Consider the following 7,909-nt stretch of genomic DNA (forward strand, 5'->3'; position numbering starts at 1 on the left):
TTAAGAACAATCGATGGAAATTTCAGGTCGCAGGGCAAAACCAAATGCATAGCTCCTAATTCAACCGCAGAGCGCGGGTGTTGTGCAGTCAACGTGTTCCATCTTGTGTAAATGAGGATTAGAGATTTATTGCTTAATATTTTTTAGGACTCTGCCCTGAAGATCCCTCCCCCCCCCCAAAAAAAAAAAAGACGCAGGCGATTACATTATAGCCTCGCTAGGCGGGCAATAAAAAGGAGGATGAGAAAGAACAAAGAAAGATATCATAGTATTTACCAGAAAAATGGAAAATGGGAATGAAAAATGAGAAAGTATGAGAGGAAGGTACTTGATCTGGAGGGACTCAAGGAAAAAAAAAAAGTGATGCCAGTAATCAGAGAAAAGTCCACTGAGAAGAAGAGGAAAACGTAAAGACAACAGATGAAGATGGAGATTTATAGAAGAAAAAGGGTAAAGTTTTGTGGGACAAAGTAGTGAGACGCATGGTTAAAACTAAATAACGCAGAGGAAGAACAGATGAATGGAAACTGTGAGAGGAGATAAAATGGCGAGCTATGGTTAAAAAAAAAAAAAAAAAGGGGGAAGGAAACAATTTCGTAGGATGGGTAAAAAGATGAAAAGAAACAAGAAAAGGGAGAAAACGGTAATCTTGCGGAAAACTGAAGGAGGGAAGTAAAGAAAAACAGCCAACTAAATCAAGGAGGAAATTTAAAGGGAAAAAAGACACAATAGAAAAGAAGCTGTGGAAAGGAAGCAATAGAATCGAAGAAGGGCCGCAAAGGAAAAGTGGGAGACAGGGGAGAGGAGGGAAGTAACGAAAGTATGGAAGTAAAGGAAAGGGGGAGAGGGAGGGGAAAGCGAGTAGTGCAGGAAACGGGGAAAGGGAAGGGAATGAGGGAAGTATAGGAAACGGTCAAAGGGAAGGGAAGGAAAACTGTTGTTGTTAATGCTCAGTCCTCGTGTCTCGCCAAGCAGACCCATCGACTTCAAGCAAGCACTCGCCTTCCGATGGCAGACAGCGCCTCGCCAGTACTGGAACAGGGTTCTATCACATGGCAACTTGCAAAGAAAATGAAGGAGGCATAGCCTCGAAGAAAATGCGCTGAATATAGGAAACATATATGAATAGTGGTCTCAGTCCAGACTATAACTACTTAATGTGGTTGAGTTTCCATGCCTGGGAGTGTTGTGCAAGGCTAGTTACCGGTCCTTGGTCTCGTCCCTCACATGGAAGTACCTCCTGGGACGATAGTAACCCTCGACCTACTACATTTGGGGAAGTAAAGAAAGGGAAAAGGGAAAGGGAGGAAGGAGGGAAGAAAGGGAAAGGAGGGAAGTAAAGAACTGAAGGGAAGAATCAAGCGCAGGAAATCTGTGCAGTCCTGCTTCACAGAAGGAGAGTCTATGACCACTAGAGACTCACAACAAACGCATTTACCATCTTTTTCAGTAACCTTCCTCTCCTCCTCCTCCTCCTCCTTCACTTCATCATCCTCATAATCATCATCAATCATCAGTCATAAATCATCATCATCAGTCATCAGTCATAAATCATCATCATCATCATCGTCCAGTTAGCATTAGAGAAATGTCGCATCTTGTACACTCCCAGCGAGCTGTGGGGTAAGAGAAAGGAAAAGGGGAAAGGAGAGACAAGGAGGGAAGTAAGGGAAAGGTCGAAAGGGAAGGAGGAAAATACAGTAAAGGATGAAAGTAAGAAAAAATTAAGGGAATAAAGGATACAAGAAAAGCAATAGGGAAAAGGGAAAGGAAAAGGAAGGAAAGAAGTCAGGACAACGAAAGAATTAACGGAAATTAGTTACGAAAGTGCAGAAGCCAAGTATGAATCCATTAAAGATGCCGTAACACAGAAGTAGGTGTGGTGCTGTGGCAGGTTTTATGCGGCTCTAATCTTCTCAGCTTAAGAAGCTTTCTAACACTTCTTCCTTGGTAATTCATCTTGAATATTACACTTTGTTTTGTTATGTGTTGCTTATGACCTTTTAATATCAATAGCTTCCATAAGTATTTTACAATACATTTTAACTAGTCCAATCGATTTATGCCTCTCGACTACACAGGGATCATTTAGATGGTTTAGTGTTTGAAAAAGAGAGGTTCTGCACTTCCAACTCCTTTCTCTATTATCAGAAAATCAATGAGCCATATACACAACATTACTGGATGTGAAAAAAGTATTATAAATGTGTTTGGCCGACGAGATTACTGGCTACAGCGATTTGCATGGGGGGGGGGTATGTATGGACTAAAACTAAAAATACCAAATTATAGTCTCGCAGTGCAAAATGTTATCTGAAAAGTGTTTGCAGCAAGAAATTTATGGTGAAGATGAAGCAACATTTTATTGAAACTCATGCTGAGAGGCCAGTGTGAAATTTCAGTAAAGTCCCTATATGCTGGTAATATTGTACCCTCATATTCGCTGTACAGTACCGTGCCATAATTTATGTTCATAGTCTTCCCCTAGCCCTGGCTAGAATTAATCATGGCCAGGACTTCACACCGTACAAATACCTGTGATAATATGGTGACTTAAGCTCTCCCATGCTGCGTGAGGTAATAGTTTGCGATGACACTGTTACTCGTGCAATCTGGAAAACTTTCGAACTAAGAACAACGTCCTCGCTCGGTGTGATACGCTGGTTGCAACTTCGTTTTACCCAGAGACAGAGGTAGAGGATGAACAGAAAATAAAGATAAGGAGTGCACGAGGTCTGATCGAAAAGTATCCGATTCTGCCCTCCGTGCCCACCCACCCACTCATTCTGCCCTCCCTGCCCACCCACCCACTCATTCTGCCCTCCCTGCCCATCCACACACTTACAAATACCCTAGTTCCCCTTTCCTGCCCGCCCACCCGCCCACCCCACGCTGCCTACCCTTAACATTCACTCATGCAGACACTCACTCCTCCCCGTCCACTCGGTCACCCACTCACCCTACCCACGTGCCGATCCACCTATCTACCCACCACACCCATCTGCCCACCATTCTACCCACCCCGGCACCAAGCTCCATCAAGATGATGACTTGCAAGTTTTCAAACACACACACACACACACACACACACACACACACACACACACACACACACACACACACACACACATTTTTCTTATACTTCCCAATAACTTTAAGTTGGGCTTCGTAGTGCTTGTTCTATAGCGTTTTGTTTTTCTGTCGTTCACATTGCTTTTCTCTTGTACGTTATACGGTATGTGTACAATATGTTTCGCATCAATACATACATTTTGCATCAGTAATATACAAGATAATTTTAGAAATGTTTAGAATAAATCGCTGAGGTAGAGCCGTTGCGAAACCTACCAGGCCAGGTAGGGGAATTGTACAAGGGGGTGTAGCTCAGTGGTAGAGCGTTCGCTTTGCATGTGAAAGGCCCCGGGTTCGATCCCCGGCACCTCCACGACCTATCGGGGATGTAGCTCAAATGGTAGAGCGCTCGCTTAGCATGCGAGAGGTACGGGGATCGATACTCCGCATCTCCAAATAAGGGTTACCTTTTTTTTTCTTTTTTTTAATACCCGATTTGCACTGTGGTATATAACGTCTACAGAGGGACGGAAGATCGAAACTCCGCTGGGTCAGGTAAAGTTTTGACTCATACAGTGAGTTCCAGTAGGTCCTGTCATGTGAAGTTAGCAACAAAAATTACAGCGATGCTTTGACTGCTATTTTTGTCGAGGTAAGGCTGTTGGAGGAGTGGCGGAGAGGTGGGGGGGGTGAGAGTCGGGAACGGTGGTCTTGGCCGCGGTAGGTAGGTGCGGACGCCACAGTACCCCCCTCCCCCCCATAAACATGTATGACCCATGAACCACTAGCATCTCTTTTACAATAACTTTACAAAGATTTTCGTCCTTTTGTAGCTTATTTCACGTAGCTCAGTGGCAGAAAAAGACAATGCTACATATTTACATCCCTTCCATAACACGTCGTAGTGACTAGCTTTATGGTAGTGTTAATATATTCTTAGAACTCAGTATTCAGGATTGAGGGATGGCAATTTTAGGGCAAGTTGGAGCAAAAAAGGGCATAGTTTACATATATATATATATATATATATATATATATATATATATATATATATATATATATATATATATATATATATTTTTTTGTGGATTACGAATGCAATGTGTAACGTATGTATTTGTGTGTATATATATATATATATATATATATATATATATATATATATATATATATATATATATATATATATATATATACACACACAAATACAGGAGGCCTTGGATGAACTCAAGCATGAGGTGGCAAGCTCTCCAGTGTTGCCATACCCAGATCTGAGACAGCCATTCATTCTGGACTGTAATGCTAGTGATCAAGGTATTGGTGGAGTCCTATCACAAAAGAAGAATGACAAAGAGTATGTGGTGGCGTATTACAGAAAGAAGCTCAGTCCACTGGAGAAGAACTACTGTGTGACCCGTAAGGAGCTCTTGGCAGTGATGATGAGCTTTGATTTCTTCTATCCCTATTTGTCTGGGCAGACCATGCAGTACTAAAGTGGCTGAAGACATTAAAGAATCTGGAAGAACAACTAGCACGCTGGCTTGGGAAGTTGGACCAGCACAACTGTGAGGTGCAGCAATGGCCTGGGAGGGGTCATCGCAATGTTGACAGCCTGAGTCGTCGGCCTTGTGACCCAGAGTGCAAGCAGTGTAGTAAAAGAAAATCGTAACAAGAAATCCAGTCATACTGCAGTGACAGGGCCAGCATTAAATGAAGAAGACCTGAAGAGGATGTGCATAGAGTATTCGATTTACAACCAGTGCTAGAGTGGCTGCAGTGAAGCACTGTTCGACCATTTTGGGAAAAGGTTTCCTGGTTCAGCCCAATGACCAATAGCTACAGGAGTCAGTGAGACCTCCTTCATTTGAACAAAGGACTACTAGGGCCTCAGTGGGAGACACCCGATGGCCTCAGCAAGTACTGGCAACTGGTGGTTCCTAAGAAAGTGAGGCCTGAAGTCTTAGAGGAGTCTCATATCCAGATCACTAGTGGGCACCTGAGAGTGAAGAAAATGCTAAGTTGGCTGCCACAGAGGTCCTACTTGACTGGTATGCATCAGAATGTTGAGGAGTGGTGTCGGGCCTGTGATGTATGCTGCGGCAAGATGGGACCCAAGAAACGTGGTTGCGCACCTCTCCAGCTGTACCAAGTGGGTGCACTGATGGAAAGAGTCACGGTGGACATTACTGGACCTCACCTCTGCCACTCACTGAAAGAGGAAACCAGTGTATATGTGTAGCCATGGACTGCTTCACAAAGTGGCCAGAAGCCTATGCCATCCCCGATCAGAAAGTCACAACTGTTGCTCAGGTGTTGGCTGACCACTTCTTCTGTTGTTTTGGGATGCCACAAGAGCTACATTCAAACCAGGGTAGAAATTCTGAGTCTGCTGTGTTCCGTGAGTGCTGCAGGTTATTGATAATCATGAAAACCAGGACAACCCCACTAAGGCTACAATCGGATGGGATGGTGGAGAAATTCAACTGGACCCTGGGTCAAGAACTGGCCAAGCACTGTGCACAGGGGCAGAGAGAATGGACAAGAAATTTTCTGCATTGCTGTTTGCAAATTGGTCTGCATCCCACGAGTCTACCCGCTGTACCCCTGCAAAACTGATGTTGGGCCACGAACTACGATTGCCAGTTGATCTGTTAATGGGAAGACCACCTGGTGAAGAGCTACCTACGAACACCACCAGCTATGTGAAGCATCTTCAGGAGAGACTGGCTGAGGTACATCATTAAGTTCAAGAGGCTCTGAAGTTTTCAGGTGAAGTGATGAAGCTCAATTATGATGCCAAGGCAAGTGAGGTGAGCTTCAAGGATGGTGACAGAATTTAGCTGTACAGTCCTCAGCGGAAGAAAGGACACTCACCAAAGCTGCAGAGTCCATTGAATGGGACCTACACTGTGATGGACTGCCTGTCAGACGTAACTTACTGGATTCGGGGAGGCGGGAAGCCTCACCCAAAAGTGGTACACGTGAATCGTCTGTGGCAATACCATGGGCCAGGACAGTACAGCTGGGACGTCTCCAAGGAATCGTGCACACCAGTCGCCAATGATGTCGAGGAGGACCAAGGAGCTGACGTATAAGAGGATGGTGACAGTTTCCCTAGGGAAGAGGCGAATCAGGGAGAGGACCAAGTCATTCCAGAAGGAGTGAACTGTGTAGGAGCAGGGACGTCGTTGTAAGCGAGATTGGGGATGATGTGATAAGTTGAATGAATATTTTGTTTATAAGTAGATGTTTTGTTAGGCATTAAGGATTATGTTTGTAAATATTGTACAGTTTTGTTGGAACGACAAAAGGACTAGGGAGAGGGGTAGTGTTAAGAAGTAAAAATATTAGTTGTGTGGTTCTGGAGAGTTCCTGTTGATTCTTGCATTTGTAATTACGAGTCAGAGTTGTCAGATAGCCTGATGTTGTGAGTGGAGATATTTTGTAAATTTATGCATTAATTTTATTCACTTCCATTCTGAAATGTTTTATTTGGATGATTATGTAATATTCACTTTTAATTTCAGTTTGTATGCCAAAGCATTTAGAGTATTATGTAATGTAAGAAAACTGTAACATGTTTTGGATGTCTCTGATTTAGTAACTGGAGGTGCTTGAGTATACTAGAAGATTCGAGAGTAATGGAAGATTATATAAGGATTGGGGAGAGAATTAGGCACTTTCAGTCAATTTTAGTTGTACATGTGGCCTTGTGAAATTAGTGTAGCTCTGAAATTGTAAGATGACAGTGTAATTATTTGCTAAATAAAGCCAACGAACGTAAGAAGCTCGTGTTTCCGTACAACGCCCTAGCTGATCTCTTTTACACCTAAAGGCTGCCTCTAGGAAGAACAACTCAGTGGGCAATGTCCTTCCTTACTGAAGTACTGCTGTTGGAGCCTGTGGCAGTGTGGGATATATATATATATATATATATATATATATATATATATATATATATATGTGTGTGTGTGTGTGTGTGTGTCCGACTCTGGGCATAGGCTTCACAGCCTGCTATCAAGGCCCAGCAGTCCTCCTACATACCATACACCTCTACATGTCACCACTTCGGCGCTAACACCCACCGTCCATATTGACTACATGCTAGGGCTATCTCATACAGGACTGGTGTATTGGTATTAGTGGGGGTATTTTTACGACATGTTGGCGGATCTTCTGGTAGATCAGTAAAGCCTGATTTAATGAAAATCAAATCCTTAAACTGTTCCCTGCCCCAGCCGGGATTTGAACCTGGGCCCGTTAGGACTGCAGGCCACCTCTCTCTCTCTCTCTCTCGCTCTATATATATATATATATATATATATATATATATATATATATATATATATATATATATATATGAATTGTTTTTAATGCATCAAGACTCAGTTCTTACACCTATCTACCCGACAAAATCTTCCACAGGTATACCCACTAATGTTTAATAATATTCAGCTTAATCCTGCATGATCTTTGAACATGCTTGGGGTTTCATTTACTTGGGACTTATCTTGGAAAGATCATATTACATCTCTTGTAAAATCTGCTTCCAAGAGATTAGGTGTGCTGAGCCAACTCTGTTCCTTCTTTACCTCTGCACAGATGTTGACTCTATACAGGGGTTTTATCCGCCCCTGTGTGGAGTACAACTCTCATGTGTGAGGAGGTTCCCCACATACAGCTCTTCTCAATAGGGTGGAGTCAAAGGCTTTTCATTTCATTAACTCTCGTCCTCTTACTGACTCCCTTCAACCATTGTCTCTTCTCCGCACTGTTTCATCTTTATCTCTTTTCTATCGCTACTTCAATGGTCACTGCTCCTCTGAACTGTCTGCAT

The 7,909-nt window shown here is 43.1% G+C and overlaps 1 non-coding gene across 1 annotated transcript; it reads left to right on the plus strand.

Annotated features, from left to right (window-relative positions):
- Positions 1-3,373: 3,373 nt before the first annotated feature.
- On the plus strand, positions 3,374-3,445 carry TRNAA-UGC (transfer RNA alanine (anticodon UGC)). The gene has a single exon. It is a non-coding gene; the product is annotated as a tRNA-Ala (tRNA).
- The last annotated feature ends 4,464 nt before the right edge of the window (positions 3,446-7,909 follow it).

This window comes from Coenobita brevimanus, chromosome 98 (assembly GCF_032717465.1).
Source record: "Coenobita brevimanus isolate Jiangsu-jjx chromosome 98, ASM3271746v2, whole genome shotgun sequence".
NCBI lineage: Eukaryota > Metazoa > Arthropoda > Malacostraca > Decapoda > Coenobitidae > Coenobita > Coenobita brevimanus.